General features: G+C 36.9%; 2 long non-coding RNA genes across 2 annotated transcripts in view; one reads left to right on the forward strand and one right to left on the reverse strand.

Moving 5' to 3' along the window:
* The window catches only part of LOC115835200, a 683509-nt gene that overhangs the window by 57815 nt on the left and 604576 nt on the right, over positions 1–21118 (forward strand). The gene's annotated exons all lie outside the window — the stretch shown is intronic.
* On the reverse strand, positions 4068–19397 carry LOC101176272. The gene is made up of 3 exons (XR_178323.3): positions 19239–19397; positions 14008–14243; positions 4068–6295 (listed from the first exon to the last, which is right to left on the reverse strand). It is a non-coding gene; the product is annotated as an uncharacterized LOC101176272 (long non-coding RNA).

Consider the following 21118-nt stretch of genomic DNA (forward strand, 5'->3'; position numbering starts at 1 on the left):
CCCACAGGGATGTTCCACAGGGCAGGCTTAAGTCACCTAAGGAGCTGCCTCGACCATCTGCCAATCACCTCACTTCCCAGTCAGGGAACCAAGAAATGTAGCAGGACAAGCTGCAGACAAAACTCCTCAGACACCGAGTTAAAGAAAGAAGAGGTTTATTCAGCCAGAAGCATCGGCAAGACTCCTGTCTCAAGAGCTGAACTCTCTGAGTGAGCAATTCCTGTCCCTTTTAAGGGCTCACAACTCTAAGGGGGTCTGCGTGAAAGGGTTGTGATTGAGCAAGCAGCGGGTATGTAACTGGGGGCTGCATGCACTGGTAATCAGATCAGAACAGAACAGGACAGGAATTTTCACAGTGCTTTTCCATACAATGTCTGGAATCTATAGATAACATAACCGGTTAGGTCAGGGGTCGATCTTTAACTACCAGGCCCAGGGTGTGGCGCTGGGCTGTCTGCCTGTGGATTTCATTTCTGCCTTTTAGTTTTTACTTCTTCTTTCTTTGGAGGCAGAAATTGGGCATAAGACAATATGAGGGGTGGTATCCTTCCTTAAATGGACTCCAATAAATGTAAGTCAGCTGTGGGTGTATGGATTGCTCTCCATTAGCAGCGACCAGCTTAGGTTGATGCAGCAGAAAGGTGGGAGAGTCTTAGGTTTGAGTTAGGCAAGATAGATGATGAAAAGGCAGAGAGTGAAGTGCTAAGAAGGAATGTTCGTGCCATATCTGAGAAATGTCCAAGTCTGCATAACCAGGAGAGACAGAGGATGTCCTGAGGTGTCTCCCTGCACTCTTGCTACATCTATAGTCAATTCTCCACACCCCAGCCAGCAAGACCAAATGCAAGTCTAAGTCAATTCAAGTCATCCCCCTGCTCAAGACTTTCCAATGTCTCCCAGTAGCTGAATAAAGTTCATATATATTTCCAAATATAATTTGGAAGATAAATGCCAAATACATTTCTAACTCATTGCCATTGCCTACAAGGCCCTAAATGATCAGTTCTGGTAAGCTCTCCAACTTCCTTTCCTACCCTGCCCTCACTCATGTCCAACTATACCAGCCTCTTTGCAGATCCTGAAACATGCCATGCTGAAGCTTTTCTCGGGGACTTCCTCTGGCTGAACTTCTTCCCCCATTCCCACCTCTCCCAGACTGGAATGATCTATCCTAGTTGTCTGCTTGTATTGATCTCTCACTTTATTAGGGTTCTCACTTCCTTCTCAAGTCTTCTCCTTGGAGAAGTCTTCCTTAGTACACTTTCTAAAATATTTTCTCCACCTGTCATAAGGCCAAATTGTTTACAGTAATATCACTTTCCCCCTCAGCTTTATTGAGGTAGAGCTAGTATACAAAAAAACTGCATGTAATTAATGTTCACAGTTTGGTGGGTTTGGACAACTGTATACACTCACGTTATCATTACTACAAGCCAGGTAATAAACATATCCATTACCTCCAAATTTTCTTTGTGTCCCTTTGTTTTGTTTTTGTGGTAACAACACTTGACATGAGATCTACTCTCTTAAGTTTTTAAGTTCACAAAATCTTATTGTTAACTATAGGCACTGGGTTGTTCAGCAGATTTCTGGAACTCACTCATGTTGTATAACTAAATTTATACACATTGAACAACAACTTCCTATTTCCCCCGCCCACCCATCCCTTGGTAACTATCACTCTATTGTCTACTTCAGTACCTTTGATTATTTTAGGTATCTCTTATATATAACAGGAATATGCAGTATTTGTCCTTCTGTGACTTACTTATCCCGCTTACCATAATGTATTACAGATCCACCCATGTTATCATAAATGGTAAGAGCTCCTTCATTTTATTTTATTTTTTAATTTAATTTTATTTTTTGAGATGGAGTCTCACTCTTGTCACCCAGGCTGGAGTGCAATGGCATGACTCGGCTCCCTGCAACCTCCGCCTCCCAGGTTCAAGTGATTCTCCTGCCTCAGCCTCCCAAATAGCTGGGATTACAGGCGCCCACCACCACGCCTGGCTAATTTTTGTATTTTTAGTGGAGATGGGATTTCATCATGTTGGTCAGGCTAGTCTCGAACTCCTGACGTCAGGTGATCTGCCTGCCTCAACCTCCCAAAGAGATCTTCTTTTTAAAGGCCAAATGATATTCTATTATATATATGTATATGCCACCTTTTCTTTACCCATTCATCTGTGATGGACATTTGGGTTGTTTCCATATCTAGGTTATTGTGAATAATGCTGCAGTGAACATGACAGTGCAGATAGGTCTTCAAGATCCTGATTTCAGTTGATACATACACACACACACTATCTATCTATCTATCTATCTATCTATCTATCTATCTATCTATCTTTATCTCCAGAAGTTGGACTGCTGGATCATATGGTAATTCTATTTTTAGTTTTTTGAGAAACTGCCATACTGTTTTCCATAGCAGTAGTACAATTTTACATCCTATTAACAGTATACAAGGATTCTAATTTCTCCACAACCTCACCAACACTTGTTATCTTTTGTTTTCTGGACAATAGCCATTCTAACCAATGTGAGTTGATACCTGTTTGTGGTTTCAATTTGCATTTCCCTGGTGATTAATGATATTGAGCATGTTTTTATATTATCTGTTGGCATTTGTATGTCCTTTTGGGGGACATGGCTACTTGATTCCTTTTCCAATGTTCTAACCAAATTACTTTTTTGCTCTCGAGTTGCAGAAATCCTTTATATAGTTTGGATATTAACCCTTTATCAGATATATGGTTTGCAAATATCTTTTCCCATTCCACAGTTTGCCTTTTCACTCTGTTGATTATTTTCTTTGCTGTGCAGAAGTTTTAAAAAATTTGTTATAGTCCCACTACTATTTTTGCTATTGTTGCCTGTTCTTTTGGTGTCCTATCAAAGAAACAATTTTTGTCAAAACCCATGTTGAGAATTTTTTCCCTTACATTTTCTTCTAGGTGTTTTATGGTGCCAAATTTTACATCAAATCTTTAATCGATTTTTGTTAATTTTTGTGTTTGGTGAAAGATAAGCATCCCATTTCATTCTTCTGCAGATGTGCAGATGGATATCCCGTTTTGCCAACCCTATTTATTGAAAGACTACCCTTTCCCTCTTGTATATTCTTGGCACTCTGTAGAAAATCAGTTGACTATACATATGTGGGCTTATTTCTGGGGTCTCTATTTTGTTTCATTGTTCTGTGCTTTCATGCCAGTGCCATACTGTTTTGGTTACAGTAGCTTTCTAATACATATTGAAATCAGGAAGTGTGATGCCTCCAGCTTTGTTCTTTTTGCTCAAGATTTCTTTGGATGTTTGGGGTCTTTTGGAGTTCCATATGAATTTTAGAGCTTTTTTTTTCTACTTCTGTAATAAACATCTTTGAGATTTTGACGGGGTTTCATCGAATCTATAGATTATTTTGAGTCGCATGGATGTTTTAACATATTGATTCATCCAGTCCATGAACACAGGATACCTTTCTACTTATTTGTGCCTACTTTAACTTCTTTAATCAATGTTTTATAGTTTTCAGTGTACAAATCTTCCACCTCCATGGTTAGATGTATTCCAAAGTATTTTACTATGTTTGATGCTATCATAAATGGGATTGTCTTAACTTCCTTTTCATGTAGGTCATCATTGGTAGTTACATTACTTTTTGGTATTGTGTTATGTATCTATTAGTGCAGCTTCTTATTGTCTTGTTCATATCTGTAGCCCCAGCAACTAAAACAATGTCTGGTATATGATAGGCTCTTGATAAACAGTTGATGATTCATTAAGAAAATGAATACTTGCTGATATAAATTACAAGGGGAAGCAATATGGTAATTTAATCCATGACCTTTATAGCAAAGAAAGTCATGAAAAATGAGATAGGGAATGAGGTTTCAATACAGAAAAAGTGGTTCAAGAGGCTGAATTTTGGAACTATGAGTTGAAATGTATTTTAGAATGAGTTAGAAGTAAAAGACCTGTAGATTAGAGTCCTTGATTGTCAAGAGTAAAGGAATCACTTTCAAGCCTTGATAAGGCTTGGCCTGGCTACATTTTTTTTTCTTGAAACATTGAAATTTATTTTTTTCCATATGAAAATCCATTATTTTCTGTGCATCCTGAGGCACAAATAAAAAGGTGTATCTTTTATAATTTTGTTGAAATTTGAAAATATTATGTTTCGGGTTTTCTAATTTCTTGTGCAGTTGTTTTTCCAAAAATTAAGTGGGAAAAAGGGATTTAAGGAGGGAGGGAGAGAGAGGAGGAGGGAGGGAGAGAGAGAAGTAGGGAGGAAGAGAGAGAAGGAGAGATGGATTTTGCTTTTCTTCTTTGATCAGCAGAAAAAAATGTGACTGCTAGCAGTAGCTTTTGGAGAGGGGAACAGGAAGCTAGATGTGCAGAAGCCAGGAGGGGATATGTGGAAATAAATATCTTTCCTGTGAGTGTGGCAGAGAGGTGGGCATGATTGTTGTCCAAATAATACTAGTAAGAAAGTGGCAGAGAAGCCAATAAACTGACTCAGCACACTCTGAGGTTTGGAATTGTTCTTTTAGAGAACTGATAATGGGAGGTGTTAGAATAGCAGAGAAGGGGAAAAAATGACCTATATATATTTATTACTCTCCAAGAATTTTGGTTATATTTCTTTCCTTAATTATATTTATTTCATAGTAAAATAAAGTTATTTTATCATAAGATAATGTACACCTAGAAATGGATGTAAATGCCAATTAAAACTGTTGATAAGGAATGAAAATATGTTAAAAGCTTTGACATGAATACTTTTTAGGTTTAATTATTTTTAAATTAATAAATAGAAAATCCGTGGACATGAGAGCCCTTCCTCTGGCTTGTGCCACACTTCAGAAACATGTCTCAGTTGATTTCATCATGGGGAAAAAAAATGGGTTAGATTAAAAAAAAATTAGGTGAAAGAGTAAATACTTGGGAGATTTAAATGAAAAGTTATGAGTTAAAAGTAAGGAGTGAAAATCCATGTACTGCATCTTGCCATAATTAGAATCTGGGTGCGTTTGATGAACTGAAGATTAAATAGTTTCTGGGAACTTTTAAAGCCAGGGGCTTTTCCATGTTCCCAGCATGACTCAGCATGGGAAACTTCCAGTCAGTGTAAGCATGCAGGGCATTTTGTGAGCAGAAAAGCCCTGCCAGCTTCTAAGCTTCATGGGAGAAAATAAATATGGAAGCCATCAGCTCTCTGAATTAAAGAGAACAAAAAATGTTCTGAAAAGAAAAGGAAAGGGTAGCTCAGTAAAGAGAACCTTATTACTGGGAGCTATTTAGTCATGGCAAAAGTTCTAGATCTTTAAGACAAGAGTTGTTGGTATCGATTATGTGAAAGGATTAGATACAGATATCTAAAACTATCTGATATAATTGGAATATAAAACCATTTAAACAATGTAATGAGAAGTCAAGAGATTTGGAGCCTCAAAGCCTGGGTTTGAGTCCCAGATCTATCATTGCTTGTTGTTAATTGAAGTATAATATACATACAAAAAGCTGCATAAGTGGCTTTTCACAAAAGACACATATGCACGTAACCAGCATTTACTGAAATTGAGAATCAGGATATTAGCAACATCTCAGAAAGCCCCTTTTCACTCCCTTTTTGTTACTGACCCCCAAGGGTAACCAGTCTCCTGATTACTGATTTCTAACACAGCAGATTCATTTTGGCTGATTCATCATAACTTTATATGAACAGAATCATTCAAGACGTACTCATCTGTACTTAGTTCTTTGGCTCAACATTATGTTTGTGATTTATTCCTGTTGCTGTGTCTAGCTGTAATCTGTTAGTTTTCATTGCCAAATTACATTGTTTGGAATAAATAAACATAATTTATACAATCTACACTTGATGGATATCTGGACTGTTTTTAGGCTTTGGTTATTCTCAGAATAACCAAATACAAGAATGTTGCTAAGAACATTCTGTACATTTCTTTTTGTGAACATCTTAATGCATTTCTGATAGTCTGCTAGGGCTGCCATAACAAAGTTGCAAAGACTATGTAGTTTAAACAACAGAAATTAATTTTTTCACTGTTCTAGAGACTGGATGTCCAAGGTTAAGAGGTCAGCAAATTTGGTTTATCCAGGAGCCTCTCTGCTTAGTTGCAGATGCCACCTTCCCATTGTGTCCTCACACCATCTTGCCTCTGTGCTCTGGTGTCTCTTTCTCTTCTTATAATCACATCATTCCTATTGAATTAGGGCTCCATTCTTTTTACTTCATTTAATCCTGATGACCTTCTTAAGGCCCCTGCCACCAAAAAAATACAGTCATATTAGTGGTTAGGATTTCAACATATGAATTTTGGTAGGACACAATTCAGTCTATAATGGCATTTATGTGGGTTATATTCTTAAGTAATAAATGTTAGGTCATTGCATTTGAGTACATTCAGGTTTAATAGACACTGAGAGTTTTCCAGATTGGTTGAACTGATTTACGTTGTTGTTGGAAATGCAAATCAGTTCAACCAATCTGGAAAACTGTCATTGTCTAGGGTTCCAGTTACTTCATAATATTGGTAAATATGGCATTGTCTTTCTCATTTTAGCTATTCTGGTGTGTATGTACATGGCATATCACTATGATTTAATTAGCATTTCCCTGATGATTACTGAAACTGAATATCTTTCATATATTTATTAGTCACTTGGATATCCTCATTTGTAAAATGTCTGTTCAAAACTTTTGGCTACTTAAAAAATTTAATTGTCTGCCATTTTCTGATTGATTTGTGGAAGTTCTCATAATCCTGGAAATAAAATATTCTTTGTTGAATAGATACCTAGCAAATATCTTCTGCTAGTTGATGTATTTCCTTTTCAGTCCTTAGTCATGTTCTGATTAATATAAGTGATTTTAACAGGGATGTTTAATTTATAACTTTTTCTTTTATGGCTAGTACATTTTTAACCTTATTTAAGTAATCTTTGCTTGGCTTTAAGTTACAAAGATTTTTTTATTTTTTAACAACAGCTTTATTATTTTACTTTTACATTTAGATGTCCTGTACATCTACAACTGATTTTTGTGTATTGTGTGAGGCTTGGGAAGGGGTCATGATTCACTTTTTCCATGTAAAATTCAGCTGACTCCAAATCATTTATGTAAAAAGCCCATCCTTCCTTGCTGCACTGCAGTGTCACCTTTGTCATAAATCAGGTGACAGTTCTAATAATGGGTCAGTTTCTGAATGTGCTCTTCTTTTTCACTGGTCTATATTTTTATCCTTGAGTCTATAGCAAACTTTCTTAAATATAATAGCTTTATATTTGACTGGCTTGACTTCTTGTATTAACAGTAATCTTTGTCCAGGGCTATTCTTGGCCTTTTGCATTTTCAAACACATTTTAAAATTAGCTTATTAATTTCCACAGAAACACCTTCTGGAATTTTGGTTTGGAGGAGTACATCAAATTTATAAGTGAATTTAGGAAGAACTGATATTTTTAAAATATTGAACCTTCCAATTCATGAACATGGTATATCTTATTATTTAAATCTTTCTCAATTTCTGTCAGTACATTTTGTAGTTTTCTATATAGTTGTCTCATACATCTTTCACTAGATTTATTCCTACATATTTTATGATTTTTAAAGTTATTGTAATTTAGCCAAGTGATTTATTGCCATCCATACCTCTAAGTATGAGTAGTTTTGGAATTTTGAATAATATTGATCCAAAGATAATCTAGGCAAATCATCATGATCAAGCAGTATCTTCACCCATTCCTTCACGCATTTCTTTATTGAATAATCATTTATTGCATTCCTCTTGTATGCTGGGCACAGTGCTAGATGCTAGGCACACAAAATAAAGCACAAAATAATCATTTATTGCATGCCTATTGTATGCTGGCTGGGCACAGTGCTAGATGCTAGGCGCACAAAATAAGGCGGTCTTTATTCTAAAGGAGGTAACAGCTCATGGTTAAACAAACAGTAACAAAACAGGATGACAAATTGAAGAGGTATGACAAATTAGGAAACCCAGAATGATGCTGAATAATAATCAGAATAATTACAGAAGTCATATTAAGGAGTAGCAACAGAAATAGCACAATCACTTCACAAGGGACAGTAATAATAAACTGGAACACTTGAGCAAAATGAAGGATAGTGTGAAAGAAAATAATTTGTTAATACTGTGTTTAAACTTGTAGCACATAAAGAGAAACTATAAAAACTTCTTACAGAATCATATCACACCAAACTGGTGCTAAATTAAACTCAAGCAAGAAGGTAGGAGCCTTGGAATACAGTGTGATCTGTGTTGTCTTGATTTAATGGGTTTTTGAGGAGTAGGAGCCATAAACAAATGCAACAAGTGATCTTCTCCAGGCTGGGGCCACAGAAGAAAGGGCCTGTTTAGGTCACCAGGAGGAATTTATCTGGAAGCAGTGGGATGGGAACTGAGACAAAACCAGCTCCATTATTTATTTACAAGGCTGCTTTAGGAAGTATGGATCCTTTTGTTTTCTAGAAGAACTATAAACAAACTTCTCTGTTTATTTGTATAAAGGATTGAATTTTTGTAAACAAAGTAGACTGTTAGGAATAAAGGACAGTTTGACTTAGAATATGTGTCCATAACATATATTATCTAAGGAGAGTTATGCTGCCTATTGACAGTGGCAAATTCACGATATTAAAGCAAAGGTAAGAATGATGAAAATACAGCAGTGAAAGTGCAAGGAATTGAGAAGTGAGGACTTTGAACTTCCACTGGTTCTGAAAAGCATGTCTAATTTATTTATTTATTTATTTATTTATTTATTTATTTATTTTATTTTATTTTATTTTTTGAGAAGGAGTCTCGCTCTGTCACCCAGGCTGGAGTGCAGTGGCGCAATCTCGGCTCACTGCAAGCTCCGCCTCCCGGGTTCACGCCATTCTCCTGCCTCAGCCTCTCCGAGTAGCTGGGACTACAGGCGCCCGCCACTACGCCCGGCTAATTTTTTGTATTTTTAGTAGATACGGGGTTTCACCGTGGTCTCGATCTCCTGACCTCGTGATCCGCCCGCCTCGGCCTCCCAAAGTGCTGGGATTACAAGCGTGAGCCACCGCACCCGACCGTCTAATTTAAATTAGAAGTAAATGGATGTAGTAGAAATATCTTTCAACTAGGAAAGAGTCTCAGTTTTTACACATATTTTTAAGCTATTTAGCCTCTCTGGTTTTCAGTTTCTCATATAGAATATATTGTTTTCCTTCCACAGCAACTCACCTAATAATTGCACTCAATAAATATGAGATAAATGAATGAATATATAGGAGATAATGAGTGGGAGAGGGTCTTTATTGGGTCTTCTTAGTTTTAATACTCTCTATATTTTCTTTAAACAATCATATTTCTCCTATGGGTTACATTTTATTTCTGCTATTGACTCCTAAATTATAAATCCATCTCAGATCATTCCTTGAAGTCTAGGTATGCATATCTATTTTCTTTTAACTGGACATCTGCAATTGGATACTCCAGCTAAAAACTGACATACTTAATATGAACTCATTGATTTTTATCTTCTTTCCAACTTGCTCTCCTCCTGTGCCCCTAGTTTAGTTAACGGCATTCAGCAACGGACCCCCTTGCCCAATATACTGTTGATCACAATTTCCCAAAGGGGCTATGTCCTAAATAGCTCTGGGAAGCAACCACTTCTCCCTCTATTCATACTCCCACAATCCTTGTTTAAGTCATCGCAAAAATGGCCTGTACAACTCTAGCAGCCTTACAAACAGGTCTCTGACTATAGAATAATCTCTTTGAATTGATTGCATTATTTCAGACAGTGATCTTTCTAAAATATAACTCAAATCCCATCACTCTCTGCCTAAAATCATTCAGTGATTCCACATTGCCCCAAGGATAAAGTGCCAACTCCCAAAAGTGGCTTACCATCCTTGTTATACACTCCTGCTTTCCTTTCCAATCTCATTTCTTGAATAAATTCTATCTTCGGCCAGACTGTGCTGCTTTCCTCACCTGTGCTTTATGCTCCACTTTCCTGACCCTGAACGTGATGTTCTGCTTGCCTAACTGCTTCCTCCTTCCACCCAGCTCTCACCTCCAGCCTCCACATCTTAGCCTCCTCACCTGACAATATTCTCGCCATCTGTATTATTTCAATGTAGAAATCATCTTTGTAAAATGTCTTTTCCCCATGGTTGCTACTACTCCTTTCCTAGCACATTTGTGTGCTGTATTATCTGTTAAATGTCTGAGTCCCCCATTAGATGAAAAAACTTTGTGAGTATGTGAATGTTTACCTGTCTGATTCATGTTCATTATGTTGTCTATCTGGCTCAGCATAGATTATTAATAAATATTTATAAAATAAAATCACTCTGTTGCAATATTAAAATACTATAATAGAATGTTAAATAAAATTATAAGGCTGAGACAACAGTTTAAATTTGACTGGCGTGGGTTGGGGTATAAAGAAAATGAGAGCCTGGGGCACTTCAGAGGCACTTTATGATGTCAGAACTAAAAAGTTGTACTTTTCGTTTGGGATTTTGGGAATGAACCACAGTACAATCCTTAAACTGCTGCTGCTGCTATAATACAACTCTAGGGACAATAAAGAACATTGCGACCTGAAAAAATAGACTTTTGGGAAAAGCTCTTAAAATTTGGGGTGTTACACAAGAGGATATGACACGTCTTGCCCAGTGAATAAGGCTCTTCAGAAAACTTCTAAAAAGAGGCTGCATCTGCTTTAGTTGCTTAGAGGAATGCATATTCTCTGAGCACTGTTTTCTCTAAAACATTTTGAGAAATGGGCCTCAGTTTTCTTACTTGTAAAGTGGGTACAGTAGAAAATGCACCTCATCATCTTGTACATGAGGATTCAATAAACCAAGGTAAATAAGCTTTTACAGTAGCCTGGCACCTAGTAAATACCAGATAAGTGTTTGCTTCGTTTATTACCATTGTTATCAATTTGACACTGAGATAAGAGCTAACACATAAAGTGAGAGACATTGTTGTGGTACATCTGCAGAAGTCATTTGTGTTCTCCAAGTCCTTCCAGAGTTCTTCTGGGCACGGTAAATAAGAGTCCTGGGGTTGAGTTCCTGCAGTCTGGCCTCAAAATCTGTGGCTCCTGGCTGAGCTTCAGCTGACAGTATATCTGGGTCTTCCTGTCAGTCAAGGATATCTTATATGGAACTGAGCAATTTAATTTGAAATGCTGAATGTGGAACAAATGTTACCACATCAGATAGGAATGGAAACTGTTCTTTGTGGAGAGATACCCGGATCTCTCTTCCTTGGGAAGATGCACTGAGAGAGGAACGCAGAGATGTCGCTCTGTGCAGCCACTAGCACTGGCCCCTCTGCCACCTTAGTTCTTCAGAGTGGGCTTTAATTGTTGTCCAGTTTCATGAGTTTCAGTCTCTATGCTATTGTGAGAAAATTGTGCTAAAAGCCACTGGGAGACCACACAATGACAGCTGGCCTACTGATACACTGTGGGGGTTACTGCTAGAGTTCAAGGCTCTCAGGGATGCTCCAGGGCACAAACCCTCAGCCTTGGGTATTCATCCAAGAGGTTTGGATCCTATTTGCATAAATCCCAGTGTGGCAGCAAGGAATTTCCTGCCTCCTACTGCTTCAGGACACCTGCTCAACCCATTTTTAGAAGGCTTTCACAGCCCTTTTGGGGCATTCCCAGGGCAGGTGGGCAGGAGGTGGTGGCCTTGGGGGCTGGGCATCCATCAGACCTGGGATGGAGTGGTGCCTCACGTGGATCTGCACATCCCAAAGTGGTACCCAAGGCTGGGCCAAAAGGAAATGAGTGTACGTGGCTTGTACTTTGACCAGTGTCCTGCTCCTTGCCTTCCTCCCCCTGCACACGGTGTGAAAAAGAGTGGTGTTCTCCCAGACACAGACCAACTTTGGAAATTGGGATTGTGGTACTTTCTGAAAGTGTGCAGCATTTTAACCTCGAGTGTGTAAGTCTAAGTATTGTAAAACATGTTTTTGTATTTTAAAAGCTCTTAAAGATAATTTTATTTTATTGAACATCAGAAACTATCTACATATTCATAAAGAATGCTTGATTAAAAGATAGTATCTCCCAGGGCGCCGGAAATTTTAGTGTAGTTACACTCATTTGGAATCAGCCTATTAGATATCTCTTTGACACTAACAGTAGCACTTACCGTATTCATAATTACTAAGAAATTCTAAGGAGAGTGCATGTATGCACATACACATCATATACATATTCAGACTATATGTGTATATAGATTATATACCATAAATATATATGTTTATTGCCTGTCGTCTTTTCTATAAAAAATAATTTTATTCATGCCTAGTATTAACTCCCAGGCAAAGCATGTATTTAAGGATTAGGCTAATGTTTAAAGGTTTTCGAGAAGGCTACAACCCTGAAATATTATCTGATTAGAAAATAAAATTGGTGGTTCTGCAGTTAGCCTTTGGCTTTATTTCAGTATTGGTTAGTGTTCTAATGCTTTCTGAGTTTGAAAACTTACCTGAAAGTACATCCCTTATTGATCAGTAAATTTATTTGTATGTTATTGTTACAGCTGTTAAATGAGAAATTTAATTTTCTCTCCTTAATTCAGTTTGGCTTTCTGACATGTTGCTCTTCTCTCCTTGAAGCAAGTGCTGTTTGCCCATTTTCCTTACTCCAGTGCCTGTCACATGAAAGGGCTTAGTACATATTTCCTGAAGTGATGACTTATCAGATGCATGGTCAGTGCCCCTAAGTCTTGCTTCTCAGTGTTAGTTTGGAGCCTGAGAAAGAATGGCAGCTTTGGAAAAGTAAATTTAAAAGTCAGAAATTATTAAAATGCACATAAATATCCCAAAGTAAGGTTTTCATGTGATTCTACCACAGGGCTTATTGATTTTTTCTCATCTTTAGGCTTTGTTTCTAGGTGCCCAACAGAAGCTACCAAAACTTTAATGGTTGCTAACTCCCACTTTTTCATTATACTCTTGCTAAGTTGAAAAGTCCCCTCCTCTTAGAAACAGAAATGATTGTGCTATATATTGGAATTTCCAAAAGCCACCAGACACCAAGGATACACCACAGATGGGTGTCCGTGAGAGTAGAATTAGAACTACTCCCCTCAATGTGGCTGCTGTGTCATCACTAGTGTACTGCAACCCCTGCCAAGGCAGGACAGGGGGATGATGAGTGCCAACTGGATTCCAGTCCACTCCCCAGACTGAATGATAAGGCTCTACCACAGGGAATGGATCAAGTCTGTTCAAGGCCACAGTGGACAGTGTCCTCTTCTGTCATTGCAGCTACACCATCCAAACTCCCCAGATCCCTAAGGAAACTCAGAAGAACATGAGCAGAACATCACAACAATGGGTGCACACAACTCTGATAAAACATGTACATTTAAGAGTCTCTATTCTAATAGGTTAATTCAGGTGGCATGATAACAAAACTGCCATCTACAGTTTGGGACAGGTAGGGATGAAAGAGGATAATGGAATGGGATCTTTTCAAGTTTATCCATTGGGGTAAATGGAGGATCATTTGTTTCACGGCAGCTACATAAAGTAACTATAGAAGATTATTTTCAGAGAAAAATAAAACAAAACAAAAGCCACTACTAGTCATGCCTATTATGCCTGAAATGTCATTGTCTATTTATATACTTGCAAAGGCTATTATCTGCTGAATTTAAACAGTAAAAACATCAGAAAAACCAGATAATGATCTATGTATTGGAAATATTTGGAACAGTTTCTTAAATTCATAACATTAGAGCACAAACATATTCCCCTCTCCTTTTCTTTTTCTCTTTTGAATTTTCAGTAGAAGGGAACGACAATAATAGGTATAACTTTTATTGGATTATACTTTAATTTAGATCACTGAATTATGTATACTATAGCACCCAAAATGCTACTAAAGTCAAGTCTCTACATTTAAATAATAAATAAGTAATCTGGTTTTACTCACATCCATCTTCCATCATGGTCCAACTAGACACTCCCCCATTGTGACTGTTGATGGAAAATTCTTCCATGTTTGGAGAAACCACAGTTACTGATTAGTTTTAGCTGTAAGAGCTCTTTCCTCCTTCTCATAAAGCCTAGGCAAGGTTCCACAAACAATATTTTTTCCCGTTTGTCCACTCAGAAGTTCTTAATCTCTTCAGGGAATAGGGAAAATGCAGGAGTCCCCTTTGTATATCACTTGAAATAAATAAAAAAGTTATCCAAAACTCATATCAGTACAGGAGTGACTGTTATAAAGAGAAAGAAGCAAATTATGGTGACTAGAAATGACAAGAATTTGGATTTTTCTTATTTTTCATCATGAAATTCTGAGCTTACAACCTGCAAAATCCTATTATAAAAGTAAGATAACTGCCATATAAAAACTGAAAATCAGGCAAATATTTATGTGTGATCTCACTAGTTCACTCCATAATTTTTTTGGAGTGTAGAATCATTTATGATTTTAAAAATCACATGCAATTGAAAAAAAACACAGAGTCATAAAATAAAAGAAGAGGAACACAGGCTCTGCACTGCACTGAAACATTTTGAAAAATAAAACGAACAACCATTGCTTTACGGCAAAAATATGATCTCATCAACAAGGTAGGAAAATGAGCAATTGCCTTTTAAAAGGCCATAGGTATACTAGCACAGTGGTTGTAAGAATAGATGTTTGAACCTAACTGGTTTCAAAATCCGACTTTTCCACAGAGTTCTTCATGTAATATTGGTTAGGTTGCTTCATTTTCCTTATCTGTTAAATGGTGATACTCATGGTACCTACTTTACCTTGTTATTATGACACTTTGAGGAGTCAATAATGGGAAGTACATAGAAAAGAGCATAGAATAATGGTGTTTGGTAAGATTAAGTTATTGTTACTATTCTTCAATTTCTAATACTTCAAAAGAAGTACTGACCTGCACTGAAGAATAATTGACTTCCTCATTCTTCAAAGCTTCATTAAATAATAACAAATAGTTGATTCCTTTTTCAGTTGGGAAACCACATTCAGTCAGTCTCTTAGAATATTACTATAAATTGTTTCTGAATTAAAACTCATCCCAAACAAATGAGGAGATACTTTTCTGTGATTTATGCTATAGTTTGGAAGAAGGATACTGTTGTCCCAGGAGTTGAAAACTGTACTGAGAAAGTCTATTCATGCTGACTGCAAATATTACCAGTGGGAGGAAAATCGAGTGTGTCCAATTTCATCACTGATAAATCTAGAATGATAACAGATCCGCGTTGAGGGCAAGGTCTAGGAATGCTCTTCTTACATGCAGAATGTTTTTGCTTAATTTCATGCTCTACAGTTTGAAGGTCATTTCTTATAAAATTATAGTAACTGATGAGGCAGCCAGTGTCCCACCCTAGAGATTTCTATCTTATTTTATAAGATAAAACTAAGGTTTCCTTTCAAGTTAAATAAGGATTATATCTTCTTTGTGCAAGGGGAAAAAAAGTGCATTCTTACTAGATCACCTTGGTAAGATTTGTGATTGTTTATCCTACAAAATACTTAAATTTTGAAATTATTTCCTTTCTCCTCCAGGAGAGTATAAAGTTTTCCCTTGTGATTATTTGTTTTTCTTCAAAGCATATTGGCCCATATTTGTCACAGCCATGGTCTCTATGTCAACAAGAGAAGATGCCATGTATCTCTTAATTTAGCAGCACTTTTTGTTTGGGTTTCCAGATAAAGCACAATACAAGTTTTAAATATAAAGGGAACAGGCTGTTTCCCACAAAGCACACTGGTGTTCATAGGATGAGAAAATGGGCCCCCGTGGTGTTTGATAAGAAAGGAGTTCCTAGCATAAAGATATTTTTAGCACATCTAATAAAACATCAGTTCCATCTGCATTTCCTTAACATGTTGTGCTAAATTCTCCCTCCAACATTCCAGGATTAGTTTATTACCCAAAGTGACAGGGAAAAGTCACTTTAGATTTTTCTGTCACCATAGGAAAAAATGAAAAGCTGTTATTATTATATTAACATATGTTTCTCTTTCTTTATCAAATACACAACAGCATTTGGGTCTGTACTAAAAATTATCACACACTTTAAATGATGAACTGAGCCTCTTGAAATTTTATATTTATTTTGGGACTATAACATCAATATGTTTAAATCAAATATTTATTTCTGTCTCTGTTTCAGACATGACTCCTAATAACTGAAAAAATAGAAGTTTATGTTTACTTCTCTACATCTCTTTCCCTAAACAGTTAACTAACGATTAGCTGTTGACTTCTTTATTCACTGAGATCTTAGTTAAAAGAGTATATATGTGTGTGTGTGTGTGTATGTATACACACACACACATACTATTATATACTATATATAATAGCGTATATATATATATATATATATACACACACAGATACATGCACAGAGAGAGAACATTAAAACAGAATGAAAAGTGATATTTCAAAAGATCTGTTAAGCGAAATCTTGGTCAAAATATAAGCTAGTTGCCAATATATAGAAAGGTTTATTATACTATAATTGATTTTGAACATGATTTATAATATCCCTCTCCCATGCATGTAATTTTAATACCAGGTTGATAATTACCTGGCCAAAATTAGATTTCTTATTCATATAAAGGTAGATATCAAATTTACATATCAGTAATGCAAATGGGAAAAAATTATTTGGGGTAATTTCTTTTGATTGGAACTATTTGTATCACTGCTCAATAAATCTATTATTTGATTTTATTTCTAAGGCATTATTAAAGAGATTTGTCAGAAAAAATACATTTATGTATGTGTTTATATATGTATACACACTATATAATAAAATAGAAGTTGGAGATATATATGCATGTGTATATGAGTGTGTGTGTGGTGGTATATAGGACTACATTACAGAATGTTTTTCTAAAGTTAGGAATTTAAAGGGTGAATATCATACTAGGCCACATCTTTTGAGTTGTAAAAAAATCACTGAATTTTACAGATTTGAGGTTTTAAGCTTAAAATTTTAGTTGTATTTTTAAAAACTTGAAAGCAGTTGACAAACTGATTTCAAAAAGAAGAAGTAATATTGCAAAAGTGAAATTACTCATAAAGCTAAATCTAGACAAGATAGAAATAAATTTTTAAACATTTAAAATCCAAGTTTATTTTTAAAGCACATATGTTTTACATTAGAAGGTGTAGCCGTACCAATCATCTTTTCCTCTAAAATATTCAGAGTACATTTTTAGAACATTGTAGCAACACTTAAATGCCAGTGGTTCATTATTTTAAAAGTGTTGCCCCTTTTAACACATGCATGATTAATATTGAAGTATAGCTTTTATTCTGTTTTTAAGGTTTCAGACATAAAGTCTATTTTATGGTTTATAAACTAATAGGAGACATAGTGACTTCTTTCATTGCTAGGAAGATTTTAAATGTTCTTTTTGGGAGGCATAGGGATTAATTATTTTTTTTCCTGCTTGAGAAATGTTACCTTCTGAGAAAAAAGCAAGGCACTTTTTCTACTGTTGTGATTCCTTAAAATAGTTTTCTTCCCTTTTGTTTTGTTTATAATACCCTTCCCACGTCCCTTGGTCATCTGAGCATGGCTGATCACTTCATGTCTTTTTGATTCATGAATAGAGAATTCTAACTTTATATTAAAATGAAGAATATATTTAGTTCTCAAGAATAAGCTCAACCTGGGAATATATTGACACGTTGGCAGATGTATTAAACCAGAAAAAGAACACAGGAGGGACATGGCCCTCCTTGTGAACAACACTCTCATGGTTGAGTCCTTACTGAGGGTTAGGAAAACATCCTGGTATATACATTTGAAGCTTATTGGTTTCCTGAGCTAAGATTAGGGATTAGGACAAGAGGTGTGGCTGGAATCTCTTCCTGAAGATTGTGATTCTGGGACTCAGAGGAGTCAAGACCAAGGTTCCCACAGCAGAGCCAGAAAAATAAATAAATAATAATTAGGCTTACACCTCTGACATTTGACCACCTCCTTGGGTATTGTATCTTGGTCCTAATATATTTTGTTTTCCTAGTTTAGGCTGGAACTGTGTAGAGCATTGAGCAAATACTTTGTTCTTACCAAATACATATGTATTTTTGGACTGTAAAAATACTAAATAAGAATAACCATATACTATTTTTTTTTTTTTTTTGAGATGGAATTTTGCTCTTGTTGCCGAGGCTGGAGTGCAATGGCACGATCTCGGCTCACCGCAATCTCCACCTCCCGAGTTCAAGCGATTCTCCTGCCTCAGCCTCCCGAGTAGGTGGGATTACAGGCATGCACCACCATGCCTAGCTAATCTTGTATTTTTAGCAGAGATGGAGTTTCTCCATGTTGGTCAGGCTGGTCTTAAACTCCTGACCTCACGGCATCTGCCTGCCTCGGCTTCCCAAGGTGCTGGGATTACAGGAGTGAGCCAACGCACCTGGCATGTAGTCCACTGAGGAGGTGTTGAGCCTCTCTCTTGTTAGACAACCTATCAGGCAATATTTTCTTATAAATTACTTCAATAATGATTACTATTGAATCATTAACTTTGTACATTTTTTCCAGATGAGGATTTGTGCTAAAGCTTCATTTAACTATTTTGGGGAACTTGTTATCACAAAAGAGTCAGGACAGGCTTAAAATCAGCCAGAAGTTTACCTATTCAATTCAACAAAACAAAACAGGTACCTGTGATATGCTAGGCTGGATAGCAGCTACTGGAAGGTTTAGAAATATATTGCAGTCTCTTATTTCCTTCTGTCTCGGATTTTGACTTATTTCAAAAATAAAAATAGCCACACTGTTGAAGACAATATGACGGAGACTTTGGAATCAGACAGATCTGTCCCAAGTCCGTGACTACCAGTCATGCAACCTCAGACCATCATCCAGTCAGAGTCTGGGCTCCTGTAAATGAGTGTGGTCACCACTCACTCACACATTGCAGGGTTGTGACATGCCAACCCACAGTAGGGGACATGGGCTAAACATCCGAAAAATGGAAAATGTCTTATTCTCAAGGCCAGGCCAATGTCTACATTCCAAAATAGTAGCATTTTAACCTATCTATACATTTTGAATTGTGAAAGAATTCATTGCTTCTTAAAAATATAGTTGACATTCTAAGCAGAGCTAAGTGTTGACTAAAATAAACTGGGCTAGTAGTTATCATAGAAATGTTGATAACATTACCTGGTATTCATTATACTTAAAAGCAAGACTGGTCCTAGGTAGAAGTAACAAACTACTTCAGTCTGTTTTTCCCACCTTCATACCTCGCATTCATCTTCCTTTCATCATTCACACACTTACTGCCCAGAAGCTTCTTTCTCTGCCTTGACATTGTTAGGTGGCCTATTTCAGTAAAAAGGAGTCTCTCTGAAGTGTCGGCTGGTACTACTTAAAACTCTGTTAGCTCACTTGATGCTCTGTATTTTAATAGGGGTCTCTTGAACACACAGGAGTTTTATGTATTTTTGTTTTTTTCTGTTTTTTTTTTTTTTTTTTTTTTTTTTTTTTTTTTTTTTTTTTTTTTTTTTTAAGACAGAGCCTCGCTCTGTCACCCAGGCTGGAGTGCAGTGGTGCACTCTCGACTCACTGTGACCCCTGCCTCCTGGGTTCAAGTGATTCTCCTGCCTTAGCCTCCCAAGTAGCTGGGATTATAGGCATCTGCCACCATGCCTGGCTAATTTTGTATTTTGGGTAGAGATAGGGTTTCACCATATTAGCCAGGCTGGTCTTGAACTCCTGAACTCAGGTGATCCGCCCACCTTGGCCTCCCATAGTGCTGGGATTACAAGTGTGAGCCAACATGCCCAGCCTACACAGGAGTTTTAAACCCAGGAGAATTGTGCTGTCTTGTGAGGCAGACTGTCTTCTCTGTAGCTACTCTTTCTGTCTCTCAGAAAGCTCATCAATTCTTATGACATTGACTTTCTTTTTTGTTGTTATTATCCTTAAAAATATAGGTCAAAGCTGTCTGTCCCTTTCTCCCAAGTTTTGGTACTGCAGTTTCTTAATGGACATTTCAGTTCAACAGATATTTGTGAGGCATCTCTTATTACATGTGAGACTAGGTTCAATACTTTACATGTATTTAAAATAGACACCAAGTTTATGTACCTGCCAAGAAATCTTTTTGTTTTCTTCTCCATAATCAATTTGTACTCTGATTTGTCACCGAGTCCTATCAATTATTCTTTTAAAGAATTGCCATCACCTTACACTTAGAAGATACATTAACTAGTTATCTTAAAAACAAGGATTATAAATCATTCTACTATAAAGACACATGCACACACACATCTTTATTGCAGCACTATTCACTATAGCAAAGACATGGAACCAACCCAAATGCTCATCAATGATAGACTGGATAAAGAAAATGTGGCACATATACACCGTGGAATACTATGCAGCTGTAAAAAGAAAGAGTTCATGTCTTTTGCAGGGACATGGATGAAGCTGGAAACCATCATTCTCAGAAAACTAACACAGGAGCAGGAAACCAAACACCACATGTTCTCACTCATAAGTGGTGGTTAAACAATAAGAACCCTTGGATGCAGGGACGGGAACATCACATACTGGGGCCTTTCAGGGGGTGGGGGGCAAGGGGAGGGAGAGCATTAGGACAAATACCTAATGCATGAGAGGCTTAAAACCTAGATGATGGGTTGATAGGTGCAGGAAACCACCATGGCACATGTGTCCCAGAACTTAAAGTATAATAAATAAAAACAAAGAAAAATGGAAGAATCTTCCAGCTCCCATGTGATCCCTGTGGCAAGTACAAACTGATCCCCTTCCCTTCACCTCCTCACTTCACCTCAGTGGCACTGAGCTCTGCCACTATATAGCTCTGTGACTTTGAACAATGCATCCGTTTATTTATCCACAAAATATAACGAACAATACCTGCCCTGCCTTCCTTGCAGTATTGTAATGATTAGTCAAAACGGTGCATAGGAAATCATTTTGCATATTAAATATTTCTATCACACTGTTAGGAATAGTATTCTTGTTTTCTACCTCATCTTGACATGAATGAGACAGACTTGAGTTCAAATATT

This window comes from Nomascus leucogenys, chromosome 5, assembly GCF_006542625.1.
Source record: "Nomascus leucogenys isolate Asia chromosome 5, Asia_NLE_v1, whole genome shotgun sequence".
In the NCBI taxonomy this organism is placed as follows: domain Eukaryota; kingdom Metazoa; phylum Chordata; class Mammalia; order Primates; family Hylobatidae; genus Nomascus; species Nomascus leucogenys.